At 39.2% G+C, this 24,888-nt stretch overlaps 1 protein-coding gene across 3 annotated transcripts in view; it reads left to right on the forward strand.

Annotated features, from left to right (window-relative positions):
* The window catches only part of bmpr1aa (bone morphogenetic protein receptor, type IAa), a 109,353-nt gene that overhangs the window by 29,761 nt on the left and 54,704 nt on the right, over positions 1 to 24,888 (forward strand). For all 3 annotated transcript variants that reach the window (XM_007899319.2, XM_007899318.2, XM_007899320.2), the window contains exon 2: positions 5,275 to 5,389. The gene's annotated coding sequence lies outside the window, so the exon portion shown is untranslated. The remainder of the gene's footprint in view (positions 1 to 5,274; positions 5,390 to 24,888) is intronic.

The following is a 24,888-nucleotide window of genomic DNA, read 5'->3' on the forward strand; positions in this document are numbered from 1 at the left end:
CATGTGGAAGTTTACCCCCTGTCTACTGCTGATGTCACAAAGTGGGAGCATATAGATATTGAAAAGCAGAGGATCAACGACAGAGCCCTGAGGGACGCCACATGTGACGGTGCGGAAGCCTTTAGTGGCGACAAAGTGGATTCGAACCAGGCAAGGGCAGGTCCGGGAAGATTGAGTTGAGAGGAGAGGTGGTGTAGGAGGATAGAATGGTCGACAGTGTTGAAGGCAGCAGAGGAGTCGAGGAGGACAAGGAGGTAGAGAGAGTTTTGGTCGCAGATGTTCAGAATGTTGTTAGTGACTTTGACCAGGGCTGTTTGGAAACCCGATTGGAGAGGTTCAGATAGGGAATGGCAGGAAAGGAAAGAGCGAAGCTGGGACGTGACGACTCGTTCCAGGACCTTGGAGAGGAATAGGAGAATAGGATGGGTCCAAGGAAGGTTTTTTGAGAATGGGGGTGATGACACCTGTTTTTAAGGCATAAGGCAAAGATGCAAATGCGAGGATTATTGTTTAGATCTTATAGATTGTATCCTTAATAAGGATTTGATGTAGGCTTTAGAGGTAAACATAAAAAAAATAATTTTATGTATTTTTTTACATCATTAGCTAGTTATAAAAGTCCATCTGCATCTGAAAGAGTAAAATAGATTTAACGGTTTGGGTATGGCTCTTTAACCAGAGCTAAAAGTGTGATTTGCAGAAGCTGCTTCAGTTCTGATGATCTTTCATATTCAAAAGTTGCAGTCTGTCACTGTGTTGTAGAAAACCCAGTGTTTTTATTTTAGATAACCACATCAAATGACTGAAATCAAGGGGTAAAGGAGATGGTCACAGAAGGCACTGAACATGAGATGGGATATAAATTATCAGAGGATATGAGGCAGCATTCAGTATGGAAAGGAATACTGGAATCAAATGTTCTCCAGATTTACAAAATAATAAATGGGTGAAAGAGGCCAAGGGAGTACAGTTTGATAACTTCAATAGCTCAGATGTACTGACAGTATCCTGATTTGATTAGATACAAAAAGCAAGTATGATTCCCTTGCCAGGACAGCACAGTGATACTGTTGGGTTTGTGCTTGGCCCATTTTATATGTACGGTTTTATCTGTAGTCAAATTGGCAACCTCTCCTCTAAGCTTTAAAAACTATATATAAAATTTAAGTAATCAGATAATTGAAGATGTAGTAATGAGACTATTTTTTCCAGTAGATACCTCCCACTCATTCTAGTCAAAGTTGCACCACAGGGGTTTCTGCAACAACTGTTTTGGCACACATTGAGTTGAACTTTTTACAACATGTCTGAACTTCAGCAATTTCAAATGAAGGCTCTGTAAATATTGGCATTTAAGATTTCTGGCACAAAAAAGATCAAAGGACAGTTTACATATTTCTTTGCCTTTTTTTAGTATTTCTAAATGTGCAGTATGGCAGTGTACCAGAAAATCGTGGCTTTACATGTGCATGTGTTTGCGTGTGTATATTTCTTAAACAAAAAGTCCTCTTGAGTGTTCCATTGGGTGGGAATTTTGGCATGAGATATTTCAAAAAGTTAGTTGCACACTTTTGTAAGTTTTTTTTAAAACAAAAGTTCAGATGATGTCTTGTACCGTGCTGCAGTTGCTTGTGACACAGTGATATTTGCAGCTGTCTCAAATGAAGTTTTTTTTGTGGGAAGCAGGTTCATCTGACCAAGATTTATAAATGACTGTAGCTCCTTTAAATAGCAACATTCGTTCATTGCTGTACAATAAAAACTTATTATTTTAATAACTGGCAGAAGGAGCAGTCTAGTACTGTGCAGAATAAATGTACAAACACATAGACAAGTTATTTGGTAAAGTATTAACTGTGGATGCTGGATCCATTCACATGTTCAAGACTGAGGTCGATAGATATTTGTTAAGTCAGTATTAAGAGATACGGGGCAAGGGCGGGTAATTGGACTTGAGATACAGATCAGCCATGGTCTTGTAGAATGGCAGAACAAGCTCAAGGGGCTGAATGGCCTACTCCTGTTTCTATGTTTCTAAATCTATGGTGTTAATTATTAGGTATCAAGTTGATCAAAGCTTGGACCATTTCTGAATTGTAAAAAATGCCTTAACAATCCATGGAAAATATCTGTTCATCCTAATTAATGAGAAATTCTGTACTTTGACAAACTGCTATAATGATGAACAGTAATGAATGCATTGTCTTTTCTGGAGGAAAAAAGAATGCACTCACTCCCTGTTGTAAGTTAGTTCCTCAGTAGAGAGAATAGACACTGGAGCCTTCCTCTCATTTGTACTGAAATACTTTGTAACCGAATGGTTGGATATGTGTGATAACTGTGTGAGTTAATAGAACATTCCAATTTCCTTTACCCTTTGATTGTTGGAGAGAGGGAAGGGGAAAACTGTCATTTCCATTCCAAAATAGCGCAGCTCAGTTTGTGAACCCACTATGTTATTTGTTGGTGGTAAAGAACAGGAGAAAATGGAATATCATATCACTAGCTACTACAGTTGTGATAGAATAGAGGTGAACTTTACAAATTGAGTACTCTATACATTTATCAATGATATGCCCGTTAATCCCTCCATGCCACCATCCAGGGACGAGCCTTCAGTCTCTTATGCCCGTAATCTCTGCCTTTATCTCTTGAACTCATCCCTTCTCTATATGTTTGTCTTTAAATTCCATCTTAAAACCCACCTCTTCGACTTTGCCTATGATCGCCTCCCCTCCCTTTTCTCCTAATGTTTGTCCCACTCTCACTTTTGAGCTCAAGTGCTCAGCTAGCAGTCTAAAGCACTTGGAGAAGTCCTGTTAACATGAAAGTCTCTATATAAATGTATATTGCATTGTATCAGTAAGAAAATGTAATCTGGATTCAAGGAGCAGTTAAATGGGTTAATGTTTTAGTTTCACTGCTATAATGCTGTTAATGTCCTGGCTCCTCCCCTATTCATAGAAGTGTAGTATTTACAGAATTTATTAATCATAATGATTGATCATAAATAGAACAGGATTACTTTTTTATTCCATCTGTAAATTGGTTTGATATTTTGGGGCATCCCTGAAGGATAAATGTATTCAGTCAAACAAGCAACATTGTCAGCATTAAATTGGAAAGCCCTATCAGGTCATCTGATAAACTGAGTTTGGTGGTGGATAACTGGCATACACATGTCAACTGGTCATTGGCCGGGCTACATGTGAAGGGAAGTGCATTGGATAAGGAGAAGAGACTGCCTCGGCAATCAGTACAAACATTCATTGCAGAAGTCTGCATAGACATGACATTGTATGGAATGCTTATCCCATGGAAAATACCGCATAGGGAGTCCACAGCTTTAATATGCTGAATTGTATACTGGCATTGATTATAGATTGAAAAATCCCTGGTTAAATTGATAATTTTCGGAGCACCACAATTTGAAATTAGAAATATTACTGACATTTTGTGCCATTGTCCTGTTAGCTATTGTTTCTCTCATCCCGAGTATAAATTACTGTGGGCGGTTTTCTGGAAATGTGATCCCAGGTCTCTGCAAACACTACTCTAAACCTTGTTTGAACCTTTATTCATATTTCCTTTTGTGTAATGTGTAACATTTGTCTATCAAACAGTAATATATTGTCTGTGTTGTAATATATTGACAGGTGTTTTAAATAGGTTATCCTTTATTAAGTTGGAGAAAATTGAATATATATTCATTAATATTACACATTAGTTCTCACCTGCCTCTTTACTACCTTTTAAACTGTGTCCTAGGTTTTTTTCATTTCCTTGTCTTGGCCTGATTGCAACTTTATAATATATACAGTAAACTTCTGATAGCTGTCACTCCAAGGGAAAAGTGATGAGTTATACCAGTTAAGCATATGTGTAAATACATTAATAGATGTGGCCGGGATATTGACAGCATGATGACTTAAGTGAAAGTGACGAGTTAAGCCGGGGTTGAGTTATCAGGAATACAACACAAACCAATATATCATGTAAAAGAGTAATTCCTGCATTCTCCTCTTATGATAGTTATGTGCCCTTCCCTACTATGGCTATACATCTCGCCTTCAAATGTGCTGTTCTGTCAGATGCTATTAGACTTTTTTTGTGAATAAAAATAATAATCCTTGCACTTGATATAACGCTTTTCACATCTTCTTGACGTCTCAAAGCGCTTCACAGAATAGACTGTAAAGTGAATTGACCGTATATTTGTAGGTGAAACGTGGCAGCCAATTGCGCACAGCAGTGTCCCACAAACAGTGGTGGATTGAAAATGACCAATTTATTATTGTTTTTTGGAGGGATTATTATGCGGCTTGTGAACTGTTAGTGATGTGCTCTCAAGACCAAACCTTGGGAGGCTTTGAACATGTGGATATATCAAGCACCAAAATCCTTTGACCACTTTTGTAACCTCGAGGGAATGAAAATTGGGCCGCTCATGCATGCACAATGTGAAGGGAATTGACACTTGTATTGGCTTGACCTTTGAGCATCCAAGCAATGCTAAATCTGCAGACCTTTGAAGCTCCAAAGCTTTGTGCAGCCCTGGCTAAAAGTGTGTTTTTCACCACTTATAACATTTTGTCCCTCCATTTAAAACTATTTTCCAAGGTATGTCAGTATGATCCAGTAAGAGCTCTCTGAATTGTGCCATGAGGAGAACCTAACCATTTGAGTAAGACCATTTTTAATTCTGTTTAGCTAGTTGATCTTTCAAAACTTTGAACAATGTAATTTGGTTTGCTGCTGATGCTTAGTTGGAAAATACTCAGGAAAGCATGTTTAAAATACTGTATTATGTTTCAAACGTTTGTTTTGTTTGAACATCTACTGCTAGAAGAGTCCGACTCAGTATTTTGGAAGTGAAATTGTATTGGGGCTTATAACACATTATTAATAAAGTGTATGTTCTTAGTTTGGATTTGAGAAATAGAACTCAGAATAATCTTGAACAGAATTGTGGCTGCCTGCAGCCTTTTTACACTATTGTAATAGGTAATTGTAATACTATTTAAGCTCTCTGGGACAGTATCCTGTGTGATGGGTGCTATATAAATGCAAATTGGTATTGTTGTATTGCACTCAAATATTTTTTGAGATCAGCAGGCGAATGGTAAATTAATGAATGAAATTAATCTTCCTTAGCCTTGCGATGAATGTTAGAGACCTTCATAATATTTGTTCCTCATGCATTTCTGCATCACATTTAACTAGTTGCATTTTGATTCAATTGCTATTGCTTACAGAACCCTTTTTTCTCTACAGGATACCTGAATGTTCCGTTTCCTCTGTCTTTCTTCAACAGTGTAATCGCTGCAGATATGCTGTGTTTCAAAGAGCAACATGAAATATGCCAGTTACTTGATTTTTATCACATGAGGTAAGGCTGACTGATTTTATCACATAGTGTGTTAAATGACTGAAAATGTTTGTCAACAGCTCAGAATTTGGTTTGCTGGTCAGTGTACATAATACTGATTTGAACGATTGGCAGCCACAGGATCAGTAGGCTTGCTTTCTGGAATTTTTATTGCATATTCAGATCGTTCTGTGACTCGGATGCAGTTATATTTAAGTAAAATAAGGAGTCAATTTAGTTGAGTCCATTTTACTATTGGTTGAATAATAACTCACGGTGACGACCAGTTAACATTCCACTGAGCAATTGTCCACTTTTGTCATTATTGTATTTCTGTTTAGAGGTACAGGATGGTATGTACTGTTACAAATTGTACTGTGATTACTTATTCAATTTAACTTTGAAACCTGCCATTTATGTTTACTGTCATATCTGTTCTACTTTACTTTTATATTCTGTGCCATTACAAAATACTTAATCCTGAGTTACTGCAGCAGAAAGGGGAGGAACACAAATCAAAGTATCAAAAGCAATGACAAAACAGAAATCACTGTTCCTAGACCCATGCCCAACAAATCAGAGATCTACAAATGATTGAAAAAAGTAGAATTTTAATTAAATAATAACTGAAACTAAGGCATATGTGGGAAAAAGATAGAGCCATGTAACCTCTATTGTTCATCTAGTTATGGTTTGATGTGGAAAAGTTGGCACCTCGATTAACATTACAGTGATGTGGTTTGAATATTCCCCTGATCCAAGTAGAAAGGCCCTGCTTTTTATGTTTCGTGTAGGTCTGGAAAAAGTAGCAGGTAATCTGATAAAAGTCTGATAGGTTTCAATAGGTTGAAAATGTATTGCATGAATGAACAGCCTGTCAGGGTGCACTGTCTAGACTTGCACATTAAAAAACACTGATTTCGTAAGGTCCTAGAGGATTGCTGGTACCCTGTTACTCTCAGAAGAGGAGGGAAGAAATAGGATGGTGAAATGTGCCTTATTTCCTGTTTCTGATCTATATGCTCCTTCTTGGGGATGCCATCCGCAGACATGGGGTACACTTCCACATGTATGCAGACCACACCCAACTCTATTTTTCCACCTCTCTTTGCGACCCCTCAGTCCCCTGATGTTCTGTCAGCCTGCCTATCAGATCTCAGGGGCTGGATGAGCGCAAATTTCCTTCAGCTGAATGTTGACAAGACAGAAGTCATACTCTTTGGTTCTCATTAACATCTAAAATCTCATGGCTCTCACCTTCTCCACCTACCCAACCTCCCCCTAAAACTCTCCAAACCCGTACGCAACCTAGGCGTCAGATTCGACCCCCAATTATCCTTTCTCCCCCACATTCAATCCCTAACCAGCACCACTTCCTTCCACCTCCGACGCATCGCCTGTCTCCGCCAATACCTCACTCCAAAAGCTGCTGAAACCCTGGTCCATGCCTTTGTCACCTCTCAGCTGGACTATAACACCCTCCTCGCCGGTCTCCCATCCATAAAATCCAAATCGTTCAAAACTCTGCCGCCCGCATTCTCACCCGCACGAAACTCCGCTCCCTGATCACCCCAGTCCTTGCCAGATGGCACTGGCTGCCTATCCCAGAGAGGATCAATTTCAAGATCCTCACCCTTGTATTCAAGTCGCACCCCCCTACCTCTCTGACCTCCTCTCTCCTTAAAACAGTACCCGTTGCATTCGTTCCTCTGGGTCTGGCCTCCTCCTCGTCCCCCGGGTCCTCCGCTCCACCCTCGGCGGCCGTGCCTTCAGCCACTATGCCCCGAAGCTCTGGAACTCTCTTCCTCACTCCCTTCGCCTCGCCCCCTCCCTTCCTATTTTCAGGTCTCTGCTGAAGACCTTTCTTTTCGACCGCGCCTTGGTAACCTTCCTCCCACTCCCCCTGCTCAGTCCCAGGATCCGTTGCTGTGGAGCGCTGTGAGACGCAGTCCAGCATGGAGGGCGCTATATAAATCCAAGTTGTTGTTATTTCAAAAATCTAGTTTCTATCAGTAGAGACGGCTTTCAGTTATATCTTAAGGTATAAGATGGTACCTTAGTACTGTGATTAGAGAGAAATAAGCTGTTGCTGAAACTCCAAACTTCCAACTGGTGGAATCACCATTCAATGGGTAGGATTCTGCATCTGAGCAGAGGGTAGGTAGCAGTGCTCAGCAGCAGGCTTGCAGGGAGTTCCTTGTACCTGTTATCCATTTTGTGCGAGCTCAAACCTGCACTTTTGGATATCAAAACGACTACCCAGTGACTAACCATCCTCTGGAGGGGAGATGAGCGGGGTCTCCTTGGGCAGAGTTCGTGAGTTGGCTCCAAATTGAAATGTTTGGCAACATGATGTTAGAATCAAACCTATCCTCTATGGCAGTGTTGGATCCGGTTCCTGGGCCAGGTTGTCCTGGGCAATATTCCTAGGCACTGATGACAGACCAGCCATCTTGGTTTGTCAGCAAGATTGGTGGCAGGGATTTTTCCCACTTGACTCTTAAATATGCAAGCGAAAGCCCTTATTGGTAGCACAGTCCTAGCTGGATACTCAGTGGGAAGTTGCCAGACAGTCCTTGCAATGACAAGCTATGCAGTTTTTGCCCCAACATCCACCAATTGCTTTCTGGAATTGGGTAGGGTACTCCCTATCTCTGTCCCTTCTTCTTGCCCCGTCTTCATCTATCCTTAAATCCCATGCCTACATTCAACTCCCATTTCTCTCTTGCTTGTCATCCAACACTGCCACTCTGCAGCACTTCGAGACTCTATCCTGAGTGAAGGGCTGCATAAATGCAAGCTGCTATTGTTGTAAGCAGGATGAGTCCAGTCCTTTCATGGAAAGGCTGTTCATTCCATTCCAGATGCAGGAAAACTTTAATGAGTAGATGGAATGTCTATGAAACTCTCTTTGATTTTGTTATTCTTAAGCATACTGATGGGTTTCCACATGTAGGACATCTGGCTGACCAAAACAAAATGATACCTATCTATCTCAGATTCTCCACGTGCCCTCCAATATATCGGTGACCCATATAGTTTAACCTGTAATTACAAGGTGATCAGTCGATTTTATTTTTCTTAATCGTGCCCCCAATTTCATTGGCGAACTCCGTTGAAGTGTTTTTCAAGATGTCTTTAACCATTCACGAATTAACTTTAGCAGGACAAAGTGTTAAAGTCTGCATGAGTTTTGTGTTGAAAAACAATAATAGTAGATATTTGTATCAGTTGTAGGTTTAGCTTACATCATATTGTTAAACTGGGACTTCTGACAATCAAATGTTTCCTGCAATGTGTCTGCCTGATGTACAGACAATAGAACCGTTTGAATGGACCTGCTAAGCTTTAAAGCCCCTGAAAGGACCTTAAGAACACCAAACTATATCTAACTTGCAGAGGTCAAGCGACTCTGTGCCGAGTTTGACATTTTTTTAAAGACAAAAATGTTTAAGAATGTGAGTAGTAAATAGTACAAGCTCTTAAGCGATGACTGATGGTGACGTCAGAAAGGATTGCACGGACCATTTAAAGTGCAGCAGAGAGTGGACTGGTGACTGAGTGTCTAGGCTGCTGAAACCTGATTTAGAAGAAGATATCTAACATGGAGCGTGAAGGTATTTCTAAATATAAAAATCAGAAATGTTAAAAGGTTAGTGGTGTGGTGGTTTAACTTCCAGTGGGTTTTAGTAAAGAATGATGCATCTTTGATTTACTGTGGTTAATGCGAAGACTAATGCATACTGTATTGGGAGGTGGAATAGAACCAAGCCAGTTTATTTCTGTTTGCTTGTTTTTTTAAATAAGCCTCCATTCTGCCATTTCCAGCCAAGCAGATATGCAACCTAAATCATGGAACGTTACAGCATAGATTTGCCACATTTTAACAATCTAGAGTTTCTCTGCACTTTAGCCACGTAATCTAATTTCACTGCTCGCTCCACATAGTCTTTAATATTCCTCTTTTTTCATTATTATTTAATTCTCTTGAAATAATTTATGGACTGTGCCTCAACAGTGGTTGTGTCAGAGAATTCCATATTTCAGCCAGTGTCTAATTCCTGCTTGCAAACAAACATCAGCTAAAATGAAGTGCTTTGAGACGCGTTGAAGACGTGGTAAGACGCTGTATCAAATGCAAGGATTACTATTATTAAAAAAGGGTAGGTGAAAAGACTGATGTTTTTCTTGCATAGCCCATAACTAACTATTTAGTTGAACATTTCCATTCACACAAAACATCAGACTACAAGTGATTGTGGAGCAGCATTTTAGTACAGGGTTATTGTGCAGATTGGGAAGGGGAATAGGGGAAAGAGGGATTCATTCATATTATAACACTGTGAATGAGATTAGCCTTTTGCGTATACTGCTGCAGTATCAATGAGGTAGGATTGTTGCTTCTATGGGTATTGTCACCGTACTCCAAGCTTAATCTTACCACTGGAGCCATAGTGGAGTCCTGTAGCTCAGTGGTTAGAGCACTCGCTTTGCAAGTGAGAGACCTGAGTTCAATTCCAGGCACAGGGCGAAACCTTGGGCAAGTTTCCTTACTCCACACGCCTAATAATAATCCCTCCAATACCGCAAAAAAGAAACAATAATAAATTGGTCATTTTCAATCCACGACTGTTTGTGGGACATTGCTGTGCGCAATTGGCTGCCGCGTTCGCCCACAAATATACAGTCAATTCACTTTACAGTGTGTTCTGTGAAGCGCTTTGGGACGTCCCCCCGACGTGAAAAGCGCTATATCAAATGCAAGGATTATTATTATTATTATAGTAAAAGAGGGAGAAGGATAAACTACCCCTTCTGCTCCGTTTGGATGAACTGGCTGTTTTGGATCTTACAGACGGAACTAGTAAGCCTCAGGTCTACTGCCTAAAGTTGACAAACATTTTAATCCTATCATTCCAGAGTGAATGTGGTCCCTGTCTCCCAGGTGATGGGCAACCCACTGTACTACCCAATTATTGTTTAGTTTGGGATACTACTCCAGAGAACTATTTTTCAAATTATAGTACTTAAATTTATCAAGAATAAAACCTAGTAGTTCCTGTTTGTCAAAAAGCTTCTACTTTTCAACAATGATTTTTATTTTGTAATAGTCTTCCCCCTCATTCCTCTTTGATTGAGGGAATTGCTTGTTTATTTGGATCTCATAGAGATAGGGAGCTCGCTGTCATCAATCATTTCAATCCAAGCAACTCCTTGGATCTTGTTTAGTGATGGAGAACTGTATGGTTGAATGGGTTCTGTGGGCCAAATGGCCTTCTTCTGTTCCTAAATTCCTATGATCTCATATTAACTGATCTCAGCCTCAGTCCTTGTTCGCAGGCATCTTGTGTTGTGACGGCAAAGTTGATGCCTATCAGTCCGTGGAGCCTTTAGAAAATGAACTGAAAATATATAGCAGCCGGAGTGATAGAATCAGAGATCAGCTTTCAGGTTAGCTGTAGAGGTAGCTCGTGAATAAACTGGAAAGGAATACTCTTTCTCTTGTTTACAAGCAGCCTTTCATTACAGAGCGCTTGTATAAGCTGCTGTTTAGCCTGTAGGCTTTAAATGCAGTCCAAAATGTTAGGTCTCCAATGTAAACATACTCAAAACTTGGAATGCAAAACCAGCACTTTAGAAAGTGAGAAATTCTGAAAATATTTCCTTATTGTATTGATATTGTGTTAAATCATTTTGACATGTGGATCTAATTTACCTGCTGCATAAAAATGTATCCACCCTGAGGCACCAGAAGCTTTCGACCCACCTGTAGTCATGAAATTGTTTGCATTGGCAGCAGTATCATGAGTTGCAGCCTCCATTCAGGGTGAAATAGAAAATATATTGAAAATGTGTTTTTGTGCAACATGGGAGGGGCAAGTCAATTGATGTCATGCCCCAACAGGAACTGTGGGTCGAGTTTTGCACTGAAATGCATCTGATAGGAATCCTGAAAGTGTTTGAAATAAAGCATGGAATTAACCCTAACGATTTCCCTGAATTCGAATGTCAGTGTTGTATCATTCGGTTCAGGCTTCAAGTTGCTTGCGTACACTTGGATCAGTTTTTTTTTAAATGATGTCTGAGCTGTGGGAACGCTTTGTTAAACAGAAAAAGGTATAGCTCATCATCTCGGATCACTGATCCAGGAAGTAAAAGATAAGGAATTTGCTCTGCATTAAGATCTAAATGGGGCTTAATAGCTTTCAAGCTCTCCTGAGACTCTACCCTGTGTGAGGGGCGCTATATAAATACAAGTTGTCGTAATTAAAAGAGCGTATCTAATATGGAAAAAACTCATTGAATACATGTGGTCTTTTCATCCAAGATGCCATTAATATTGCAAACTTCTGTTCTAATGACTTCTAATGTTCTAATGACATGTTCTGACTTCTAATGTCAGATTAGCCCCCCAAATAACTGCAACTTCATCTTGTTGGAGATGCCATCCTTCGGAAATGTTAAACCAAGGTCCCACTTGCCTGTCCAGGTAGGGGTTAATGATCCCATTGCACTATTTGAAAAGAGAAGGGAGTTTTTCCTCGTATCCTGGCCAACAAACCTTCAAATAAAATTGGTCATTCATTTCATGGCTATTTGTGGGACATTGCTGAGTGCAAATTAACTGCCGTATTTGCCTTACAAAATAGTCACTGTACTTTTACCATATATTCTGTGAAATGCTTTGAGACATCTTCCTGACATGAATGCTATTATACCAAATGTTCAGATTATTATTATTATAACCAGGTGGCCAAAGCAAAGGGGTATTTGCTGCTGCAAAAACAAAATTAAAAATCCGGATCTTATTTAGCTGTCATTTTATTGTGGAATCACTGCAAGGCCAAACAGAAATTTGATATCTGATACTCAATTTTGTTACAGGGCTGCTGTCACTGATAGCAGTTCTTACTTCAGCAGCAGCACTGGAATGCAATGGAGTAGCAGGACTGCCATTGCCACCAGTAACCATTTCTTCTGACTATGGGTGGGATTCAGCCTGTCTTCTCTTTCTCCCACCTCACCACTAGCTTGTTGACATTCATCATCAGTGCCCACATAAAAGAATGATTCTTCATAGAAATGGCCGTTTTATATCTACACTCCCCTACTCACTCACTCCATTGATGTATTGTATCGGTTGTCTGAGCATCCAACCCAAAATGGCTCCATTTACTTCAATGGTAGTCGAGAAGTGTTCTTCCCTTTGATTTGAATAGTGATGCATACTTACCCCTCTGATGTTTCTCAGAAACAACAACAACAAAATTACATTTGCATAGCGTCCTTCACGTCGGGAGAACATCCCAAGGCACTGACTGCTGAGCAAAAATAATAATAATCCTTGCATTTGATATAGCGCCTTATCACGTCTTCGAGGCATCTCAGAGTGCTTCACAGAATATACTGTAAAGTGAATATACTATGTTTTGTGGGCAAAAGATTCAAATACAAACCGTAGAACTAAAAGTGCCATTTCAAATTGCTAGGATGTGGCTTTGAACAGTGCACTGCACTTTGGGCCCATATTAGTTGTAGCATCATTGTGTTTGTGAAATTAAGATGGAAACCAGAAGCATTAGCCTGTTCTTTTAATAGTACAAGAAGCAACAGCAGCAGGAAAGTGCCCAAAAATCACATCTCAAATTCAAAGCTGCTGATTTATGTCAAATTGCCAATTTCATAGATCATCAATACTTCGGGTAAAGTTTGCACCATAAAACAGAGTTTGTTTCTTTAGTAGTTTTTTTGCTGCTGTTCTTTCATTGCCCTGTCATGCTCCAAAATTGTGAGGTGAATTATTGCTGCTCAACGTGCTTTTAGCATGTTTTCTTAAACTTAGCAACTTTTATAGAAGTTGTGAGTTATGGGTCTCAACACTTTGTGAAAGAACAATGGTAACACAGTTTGAAATCAACCAACCAAAGATCTTAGATGATTTTTAATGTGATTGTGGGGAAATTGAAACTTTTTTTTGGGTAGACAGGAAGTTGAGAGGAAAATTGAAGAATTATTTTATGATTCAGGTCTGAGTTTTTTTTAATGTTTTTGGTTTTGTTTAGAATGATACTATTCCGTGAGAATATTATTCATAGACTATTACAGCACTGATTGAGGCCATTTGGCCCATTGCGCCTGTGCCGGGAACTTCAAAACAACATGCAGGAGAAACCCATTTACCAGTGTCTGTTTAGAAGGCTATATGTCAAGTAATGTGGTTTTGGTGTCCCTGTGTTTTTTTAATTCTATTTTTGGAAATTATTGTATTTGCTGAAATGTTCAGTAGAATGTTTATTTCTAATACTGTTGGGACCAATAGGAACATTCCTTGTTTTAGTTCTAGCAATTTGGGTTTGTAGGTAATAAATTTTGAATTGTAGCTGGACTCTCCTGGTCTACGTGGTTCAGCTTTTACTGAACAACAGAGGGGGTAGGACAATTTCTTTGAGAGTTAGGGATAATTGTATACTTTCCTTTAAAATATTAATACTTGCATTTTATGTAGCGACTTATCCCATCGTTGAATTATCTGAAAGTGCATCACAGGATTTACTGTAAAGTGTAGGGTATTTTCTGGTGAGCGTGGCAACTAATTTGTGTACAACAATCTCCATAAACAACCATGACATGTGTGATTTTATCTGGAGGATTGTTGGCCAGGATACTGGGAAAACTCCCTTCTCTTTTTGAATAATGCCATTTGAATAGTGCCTTTTTTGAATAGGCATATGGGACCCTGGTTTAATGTCTCATCCAAAGCATGACACACCTAGACAGTGCAGCGCTCCCCAAACATTGCACCAGAGTGTCACCCTACTCAGTCTTGATATGATGCTGAGTGGTTGTAACATTGTACATTTCAAACTGTAAAATGCGCATGTGCTGGAAACTATAAAAGTGTGCAGGTGCAGGAGAAAAGCACACGAAGAGGAGAAAGGCAGTCGGACATAGCAGTGCATTGCAAAGCAATCCTCGTGGCCGAGTAAGACGGGATCGCGGAGATGGGATGGATGATCAAAGCCGTGGAAAGGCCGGGGTAGGGTTAGAAGAGAAGGGTCGCATAGGAGGTAGGCATAGTTGGAAAGCACAGAAGGTTGGTGTGTGCCAAGTGAGACAAGGGAGGCGGGGGACGTGAAACAGGCCGGAGCCCGATGAACGGAGGAGCGAGCAGGGTGGTAGGGGGTTAGGAGATCGCAGAGGCAGGGGGAGCAAGACCATGGAGGGCTTTGAAGATGAAAAGCACATGAAGAGGAGAGACACTATAACAGGACTGTATGTGTCCCATCTTACCTCCTGCAACGATAGGAAGGGCAGAAATAGTGCGTGCCAAGAGCTAATTCTGGGAAGGCATGATCTTACCTCCTGCAGGGAGGTTTTCATCACGAGGAGGAGAAAGATTATAATTGACTTTAGCTAAGAAATAGACTTAGTGAAGGTAAATATAGGTAGATGTTTAAAGAATAAAGAATTTAAAAAGGTAGATGTTAAAGAATAAAGAAATACAAAGAAAATATATTTAAACTTTAAGAAAGCACAAAATAAGTGTGCTTGAAGTTTCAAGAATGCAAAGGAAGCATGTTAAAGAATAACATTAAAAGCAGGCATGTTTAAAGAATAAATAAGAGTTGTGGATAAAAAAGGGTTGTGGTCTCTGATTCCCTCTGTTCCTGAGTCCTCACCGAACCTTTGTAAATTAGAAACTCAACAATGGAGCTTGATCCAATTTCGACTCGTGGGTAAGAGTGTTATCAACTGAGCCAGACTGATTTGTTGGAAAGAATGAGATTGATTAATTGATGTTTTGTTCCATATTTAATGATCTTTTATGTTGTACTGAAGTTTCTCAATGTTACCTGTTCATTTAACAGGTGCCTTGTTAGTGTTAGATTCAGATGGTTCACATTCATTTGATATGGAAATGACCAAAAATGTTAAAACTATTAGAAAGTGCAGAATTGATGTTTTGCTGTGAGATTTCTGGACCTCAATTAGCAAACGTATAATTTCCAGCTCATCCAAAGTTACTCAGCTTTTTCAAACCAATTTTGAATTCGTGAATTTAACTGTCGCTTTTAAATATTCTATTTTCAAAATCTGCATTTCTTAGTCCTTATACAGTTCTATTATATTGTCCTTTAATACAGTGTTACCTTGCTTAAAGTGTGGGTCTTCTGTGGATATGAGATATGCCAGGCTTCATCACTTCTGGGTTGTCAGGTTACCACTGACATCACTTCCTACACTCAAGACGGATCGCTGGTGTTGGAAAGGATGACATCTCGAGACGGCGGCAGTGCGGCAGTTCCCCATCACTGCACTAAAATAGTCAGCCAAAATTATGAACTCAGAAAGTCCTGACATGGAAGTTGACCATTTGTCTCAAACCCATCGATTAATGAGACTACTGACATAATTGTTTTGAAAGAAGTGACTTCAGTGGTGGTTCTTGTGCATAGCACAGGAAGTTGCAGCAGCAACAATTTGGAAATCAGCCATTTTTTCACTTATTATTCAATCGCTGAGGCATTGGATCCAGCAAACCATGTTATAAAGGATTTCCCTGTCCATAATCCATCTCCTAGTGTCCCGTATGTTGCTTGTTTTTAAAACAACTTAATTTGTTGCGTTTTGTGCATGGATACAACGTACATCATATAATACTACTAATAATAATCCTTGCATTTGAAATAGTGCTTTATCACATCATTGAGACATCTCAAAGCTCTTCACAGGAATTATGACTATGTATTTATAGGAAGATGTGGCAGCACAATTGTGTACAGCAATGTCCCTACAAACAGCCATGAAACGAGTGACCAATTTTATCTGGAGGTTTGTTGGCCAGGACACCAGGAGAAACTCCCCTATTCAAATAGTACCATGGGATTTTTAACATCCATCTGAATAGACAGATGGAGCCTTGGTTTAATGTCTTGTCTGAAGGCCGGAACCTTTGACAATACAGGCAGTTTAACATCTCATCAGAAAGACTGATTACATTTTATATCGTTACGTAGAGAATAACTTGCTTGGTTTCTCATTTTCAGGAGGGAACAGTGTTGAATCCAATTGTGCATTTAACTTAAATAAATTAATTGCAAGCGTAGAATCTGAAGTAAATGTTTTAAGTGAGCCAAACTTTAACCAAAACTCAGATGACACCAAGACAGCATCATAGGAAATTGGAAGGTGATGCATAGGATTTGGTTGGCCTCTTCTGTTGCCTTGGTCATGTCTATGAACACTCTTTTCAGCTCTACACAGAAAAAATTGAACTCTATTCACTTCCCAGCATTAGCTCACGCTCAAAACTATGCTATGGTGTTTTCAGAGATTGGATTTCAGCAAATCCTATGAACATTGTGAAACTAACCATGCAGACTCCAGATTTCATATTGAGAAGCTTCCAGGTTTCATATATGGTCTGTGTTAAGTTCGCTGCCTGAGAATGAACAACATTGGCTTGAGTGACATTGGCTAAGGAAAAGAAATATGTTCCCATTCCTAATTGTTTGGTTTTGCCCCTTGTTGAAAAATGAATCTAATCAGGCGAGGACAGGAATGTACTGAGCTATCCTCATCGTCCACAGTTTTATAGTTTTCTGGTTGTATTATAAGCTCATTTAATGGTCACTTGATCCAGGTAACAGAGGATAATAATCCCCTGTAGACCAATATCCAAGCAGAACTCACTTTCTTTAGTGTTAGTGAGTACTATCGAAGTATAGTATTCTCGTCTGACCTCCCTCCTTTCTCCGCTTTGCAGAAATTTCAGATTATCTTAAACTTTCCTGCTCATGTTCTCTCCTGCACAAGACTTGACCTCCACATTAGCCATCTCATTTTGCTCTCAAGACCTCAGAGGATTCAGTTTATGATCTTCAGTCTTCAAATCCCTTCTTGCTCACCCCAATGCAATCTTTTCCAGCCTACATTGAATCGGGTAACCTGTGTTATTCCGAATGTGATTGTGCATTCTCGACCATTTGTAAGATAAGCCATCCACCATTCCCGACTTCTGAATTCTCTTAAAAAAAATACTTTCCCTTGCCTTGATATATCTTTCCCTGTCTTTAAAATCGTCCTTAAAAACATCTCTTTAGCCTTGTGTTTGGTAAAGACTTTCATATCTGTTATTTCCTTGGTTGGTGTGCATGATTATGTTTGTCAAGCACTTCGGGACTTCATGTTATGAGGTGCTACTGTAGATAGATGCCCACTATAATGGAGTACTTGGGATCCATAAAATTCTAGACCTTATAGCGAGGGACAATTGCTATCCTCAGTCACTTGACTGATCACCAGGCACAAAAACTCATCGGGGTGGAAGTGAAAGCGGCATTTGAAATCCACCATGATGTTGTCAGCAATGCCCATTGTTGTGGTTCAAAATTAGTCATCTTATTTTCAGCATGACAATGCTGAAAGTATGATGTTGCGATTGAATATGCGCTGATCCATTTCTCAGCATGATAAAAATATTTTTAAGCAGCATTTCAAGTTTCAATTGTAGTGTTTTCTATATTCAGGGAGGAAAAGTTTGCAGTCCATACCTTAAATATATTGTGTCCTACCTTTGCGACAGTAAATTACATTATATTGCAGCTTCAATGTATATAAATCCAAATTCTTGTTTTGTAGCATGTTACAAAAACCTGTAAAAACAGGGAGAACTAGTTTGTCGCAGCTGCTTCTAGACACGTCTTCTTTTAAATTTAAATAATTTAGTCGTGTTAAACGTCTGCATTCACTTAAGTTCTTTATAGTATAATTCAATTTTTAAAAAAAAATTCACTGTTAGAAGTAAAAGGGTTTGTAAGTGTTGCTGTTTTTGCTTCGCTTTGTGTGATCCCTTTGATCTCCAATTTCTATATTAGTAGTATATTAACTGAACAAAATGGATCCTGTTTAGTCAGCGCTCATTTATAATTTTTAATGCTTACTTTATTTAAATTCAATTTAGTTTCAGCTAAGAGGTCTGTATTTTATAACCTATTCTGTTTTTGCTTGGTGACCCCCTTTGATCTCTTAATTTCTATTCTAGTGCCGTATTAACTCTGAACAAAGTGGATCCTACTACATCAGTCGTTTTTAAATTGTAATCCTCAACTGGCGCCAACGTTGAGTTATGTTCATAGCCCCTGATCTACATACACCGAATTCTGAATCTGGGATTTTTTTTAATAGCTTCCTCTGACAGAAATGGGCTTTGCCTATCACAGAGTAATATAATGCTTGGTTTAGCTTCCAGTCCGCTGTTAATATTTGATAATACTGAAAATGGTTCCCATGTTAGTTTTGAAAAGGATTAAACTTGCCAATTGGAGCATACTCAGTTTTTGTTTTCAAAAATGTGTTTTGGTTATTGTATGCATTAGTTTTCATCCACCGAAAAATCTATATCCTGTACAGAAATCTTTTCAATCCCAGAATGTAGTGGTGGAGAACTGTCCAATGGATGACAACTCGGCTCACAATGTGGCGGATGTAAGCTTTAATAGATGTCCGTGTGTTCAACCATCTGGTCAGGAGGGAGAGGGAATTAGTATGCATCTTGGATTCTGCTCCCAGGTGACTTGCTTATTGGCTACCAGTGCCTAGCAGTGGAGTATTGTGGCAGTGGAATGATTTTATGCAGTGTAAGTGCTTGATATCTTGGCACGGGTCAGATTTAGTAGTCGGTATTTAGAACCAGTGACAGTGTTTGATCTTCCTATCTGGACAGTTGATTGGAAATCTAGACTACCCATTTCTTCAGTTTAACTCACTGTAAATGTGTGGATGGTTATTATTGGGTCTGCAGCGTTAAAGGTTTTTTTCTATAAGCCCAAATCTCACATTGCAACAAGAGTCATGTCTGAAAATGATGCAAATGGACAGGAAATGACATCATCTCAATGGGTGGGAGGGGCTGGCAGCCACACAAGTCAGTTTGGCCAGTCTGACTTAAACAAAAGCAGACTTCTTCATCCAGGAAATATCACATGGAAACGAAAACCATCTGGAAAACATTTTCAATGCAGAGAGATGTGGGTAGCAAAATAGTATGTACATTTCTGGCTCACACGTGCCTCAGCGGCAGTAAGCATTAACTCTTCAGGGATCAATTTGAATTGTTTCCTTACTAGTCATAAAATTAGCCAATAAGGAAAAGTCTAGCCGGATTTGAAATTCTTTGGTAATTTATTAAATACAATTGTTTTGCCAGGTGAAATTTGATGGTTATTAAACCAGTATTCCAGTTGTTAAATTCTTTGTAGATCGTTGTACCAGAATCATATTTGTTTTTTCTATCTGGCTTCAAATTCTAGGACATTCATTGCCTTGGAGCAGAACTATATTACTGCCAATATCTAATTAAAGTAAATAGAACTTTCAAAATGTATTATAAGCTGTGCTGTTTCCCTCCTCTCCTGAAGGCCCTCTGTCACAGTGGGGTACAGTTTTATGTTCACTGATATACATCCTTGTCCACCTAACCATCTTTTTTTAAACAAACCAGTGTTCTTGGGCCTCAATACTGAGTGTGCTAGGACAAGGTTATATGACAAACATGAATGCTGCAAGAGAGCAAGACTTGACTAAAGTAATTCGTCATGTCTGCTCTCTTGCAGCATTCATGTTTGTGCATTTTCCAATAGCAGTTATGGTATTGTAACCAGAACCAAGAACCTTGACTGATATTTAGTGATCAGTTTTCCTTTTCTCCATAGGGCTTTCTGATTTTCAGTACTCAGTAGAACATTGGGCATTTCATTTAAGGAGTGTGACTTTTTTAATATTTTCTCGCAGGTTATACGAGTTTCCCTTTTTGGGAACGGTGTACTATTTTAGATCAAGGACTACTTCATTTCCACAATGAATGAGACCACTCATCAGTCCATTCAGTTATCTGTTTCTCTCCTGGAAGCTGACTCCTATTTGGATACGATTCCACAGGCATTCATAGCCCTTTGGCATCTGACCCGTATAGATATTCTTAATGTTGAGGTAAACGGGCTGGGTAGGAGGAGGGGGAGTCATAGTTGAGTTTGATCCAATTTTTGCCCGACACTCATACGCACATGTATGTCCGTCAAGAGTCATTGGGTAGTGATCCGAGTGGATAAATACATTGACTTCACCCCTTCATCGTTCAGGGACATGGACTATTTACATTAAGTCACTATCTGTGCCCTAATTCAGTAAAGACCAACATACATGGATAGAAATGTTGTGCATTTAAGTTACACAATGTTCTCTAAATATTAAACTTATTTAAATTTTAATTTTCTATATAGTATTATAATTACCTTTATGAAGAGATTCGTAGTTGTGTGGTTGTTTACCTCTGCAGGGATCAAGTGAAGAATATGTAAGGTCAGCCTGTGTATGCAGTTTTTAAACAATTTTTTAAAAAAATCAAGCTTTCTTTAGCTTGTCCTTCTGCAGCCAATTTTATCTGGGGGATTATTGGCGAGGACTCCGGGAGAAACTCCCTTCTCTTTTTGAATCGTGCTGTGGAATCTTGTAATATCTGAACAGGCAGACAGGATCTCAGTTTAGCATCTCATCTGAAGGATAGCACCTTCAACAATGCAGAGCATCTCCAGCACTGTATTCAGAGTACCAGTTCAAATATTTCAAAGTCCTAACGTGCTCCTAACAACCTTCTAACTCAGAGGTGTGAGTGCTTCCAGCTGAGCCAAGCTGTGAATGCGGTTAAGCACTGAGATGAATTTTTGCTTTATGGGCACCAGAGGTCCAATATTCCTCATGACTGTAAGCTATAAGGAACTGCAGAAAACAGGCTATGGCTCAATTTAAGAATTTTTTAAAATTCTGAAAAATCTTATATAAAAAAAGTCTTAAAACTAAAAATCATAGGAATCCTTGGCATTGGGTGCTACTGTTGCCTCATACTTCTCCCAAATGGACATTTATGGTTGGCAAGCTGTTCAACCAATTGTTGCTCCCCTACAGCTGAGCTCGGAATAGAGCAGAATGGGACCTGCTGGATCTGTAAGGTTCATTTCCATACTTGACAATGTCTTTACATTCGGAGAGCTATTTTCTATTAATTGATAGGGTAAGCAGTAATTCATTTCAAGAAGTTAATTCTCTTCCTGGGAAACTGGAAGTCTGATGTGGGTGCCTGTGCATGAGAGTGATGAGTGTATTCATGGAATCCCATAAAGGTACTGTTTCTCGACAGCTAGAAATGGCAAGTTATTTTCAAAAAGAAAATGTTTACTTTGAAAAAAATTACTTAAAGATACATTGAGTATCTGATGAAAATTTAGTGTCCAGTTTCTTTGACATATTAACTTTGTGAATGGTGTGTGAATACTGTACGTGTAAAGGCTGTTTGACTGTTTGACGGGTAGCATATTATGTAGATATAATATAGTATCAGTCCTATTAAGTCAATTAATCCTTTTTGGTGTATAAATCAGTCCCACAATACTATATGAAAAATATTAGCACATCATTTGAAACTACTTTCTATTTTATTGTGAATAACAGTATAGAAAGTGGTCTTCACAAAGTTATAATAATATAAACATTTGCATTTGATGTACCATCTTATCACATTGTAACTTCTCAAAGCTCTTTACAGGATACATTTTAAACTTGTGTGACAGTAAGTTGTTACGACCCAGTCAACTAATGTCCCTTTTAGTTTACAGCATGCATTTTAACAGCAGTTGTATGATGTAAACACAATTGCACTGTTGTATTTACATCATACAATTGCTGTAGTGTAGTGGTTAGTGCACTCATCTCCTCTCTCACTTTGTCTATCTCTGACTGTCTTTCTAACTTTCTATCTCTTGGTATCTCTACAATATGTGGAGTCCGGTAGCTTAGTGGTTAGAGCACTTGTCTCACAAGTGAGAGGATCTGGGTTTGATTCCCAGGCAAGGCGAAACATTGGGCAAGTCTCCTCAGTCCACATGCCTCTGTTTACCTAGCAGAAAGTAGGAACCTGGTTGTTAGTCGATTGGCGGATTGCTTTTACCCTCTGTACAACAAAGTAAATGGCAGCTGTAATTTGTGCAGGCCAATTTTTGTAAGTGGTAGGGGCCAACCTACCCCAAATAGACCAACAAATTGATTTCAATATTGGTTGCTTGACTTTGCCTTTCCCAAGTTTGTGCAGGTGCAGCTGTTTTCATTTTACTATCAGTGCCTCGGTGTTGTTCACTAAGCTAAACATCATGGATTCCAGGCACCGGGAGTTTTTGGCAACACAAGATCAGTATAACCAGTTAGTTTATAACCTAATTATAAAATAAATGATTGACTAATTTGTTGATTCATTTATTGCCTGAATTGTAATCATCTTTTGTCCAAAATGGTAGTTGGGTCTGGCATTTTATAGCTTTGTCTACGTTAACCCTGAGTCTAAATGATAATTATACAATTTACTCTGGAAATCACACACTAATTTGCTGTATGTTTTGTTGCATACTTTGTTCTTTCTGCAAAATGTTAAGCTCTGTGACGAAGAGTTGAGTAATTATCCCACTTTTTACTGCTTTGAGAACCTCACTTGTAACAAAGACAGACACAATTGTCTAAAGTTAAATATAACATTTTTATGTTTCAAGTATATTCTGTGAAGCCATTTGAGACATCTCGAAGACGTGATAAGCGCTACATCAAAAGCAAGGATTATTATTATATGAAATGCAAGTATTGTTATTACATCACACTTAAAATGCTGCTTCCAAAAGGATGTCAGCTACATTCATGAAGAATTGCATGTGATGTCATCATGCATGGTGATGCTATGTCTGGGACACAATGCATGTTAGATGCCTTCCCCACATGTGTGCAGGTTCAGCTGTTTTCATTTTACCATCAGTCCCTCGGTGTTGTTCACCAGGCTAAATAAGATCCTTTCGACTTCAAGATCCTCGCTATTGTGTTCAAATCCATTCACTCCCTGGCACCTCCCTACCTCTCCGACCTCCTCACTCCCCAATCCACCACCCGGCGCCTCCGCTCAACTGACACCGGCCTCCTACTTGTCCCTCGCACCCTCCACCCCACCATCAGAGGTCATCCTTTCAGCCCCCAAACTCTGGAACACTCTCCTTCAATCCCTCCACCTTTCCCCTCTCTCCCCTCTTTCTCGCCTGAAACCTTTCCTCTTCGACCGTACTTATGACCACCTCCCCCCTCTCCCCCAGCTGAGAGTCAGGCTCTCTGAGATGCTACCCTGCGTGGAGGGCACCATATAAGAGCAAGTTGTTGTTATGATGTCCTGCATCCGGGCGTGCATGTCAGCACTTCCTTGCTCCAATCATCTTGCCAGTAAGACAGGTAACTTGAACTAGTATCTGAATCACTGCAGCATATCATTGGCTAATATTGATCTGAAATCCATTAAAATACGCTAAATATGTACTGCAGACTTCTTGGGGAAAACAACGTAGATATTAGGTAAAGCGTCAATAGATTTGCCCTTGTGTTGGAACACTGGTACATGCAATGTACAACTCTATGTCAGGGTTGGATAGGTTTAATTGTAGCAAGATCCTCTCACTTTGTTGAGAACACATTCAGAAACACTTGTAATGAATTGGTAGGCTTGAAAAAGAAAGCTATTATGAATGTCAAACATGATCTTTGGCCTCAGCTATTAAAATTGCTGAGTGAGATGGAGTTTGCACCTATTGTAGGCTGCACAATGATGGTCATGTTTATACTAAATGAAAGTATATATTGAACTGAAACTGTAACCACCGCTGGGTAAACATAGCCATTTGATGTCCGCATGTACAAAGTTTTATGAAAGAGTGCTCCTTATGAGATCAACAACACTGTATATTTATAGAGTGACTTTTACTCTGGGAGGATCAGATCAGTGCCAATAATGTTATTTATGTATTTAGAGACCATTCTGATTTTTAGTTAGCAACTTTTTTTGTGTATTTATAATACAGTGGCTGCTGCAAACAGCAGTGCCACCTTTGATCCCACCTAAATGTTCGTTAGTCAATCACGGACAAGACAGAAAACATGATCGAGCACTACATCAAATGTAAGGATTATTATTTTTACTACTGTAAAGTTCTTTATGACGTACTTTGGGTTAATCATGCAAATTACAAAATCACAGGGGTCTGCTGAAAAATGCGCATTCATTCACTTGCATGTGATTTACACATTTGGAAACATGTATGAAATTCAAACATTGCCATTTTGCACAACCACACCTTCAGGAAAATCAAAGGCTATTGCGAATGTAATGTGATTTCCATCTTTAGATTCCCGAGGCCCCCAGATTAAGACTAAATTGAAGAATTTTCCAAAATTCTGCTGAAACTTAAATTTTAAGACAGTGGTCCTAAAAGGCTGAACCCATGAGAAATGTTAAGATCCAGATATTTGCTGGATGTGTAAGGGTAATAATGGAAAGGATCATGACTGATGTAGTTTGTAGCATGCCGTTGTGATACTGGTATAAAAGCTGATATGATAGTAAGACATGTAGGTTGAAAAAGCACAAGTTTTTCCTTTTTCAAAAC

This window comes from Callorhinchus milii, unplaced genomic scaffold, assembly GCF_018977255.1.
Source record: "Callorhinchus milii isolate IMCB2004 unplaced genomic scaffold, IMCB_Cmil_1.0 Scaffold7, whole genome shotgun sequence".
NCBI classification, from domain to species: Eukaryota; Metazoa; Chordata; class Chondrichthyes; order Chimaeriformes; family Callorhinchidae; genus Callorhinchus; species Callorhinchus milii.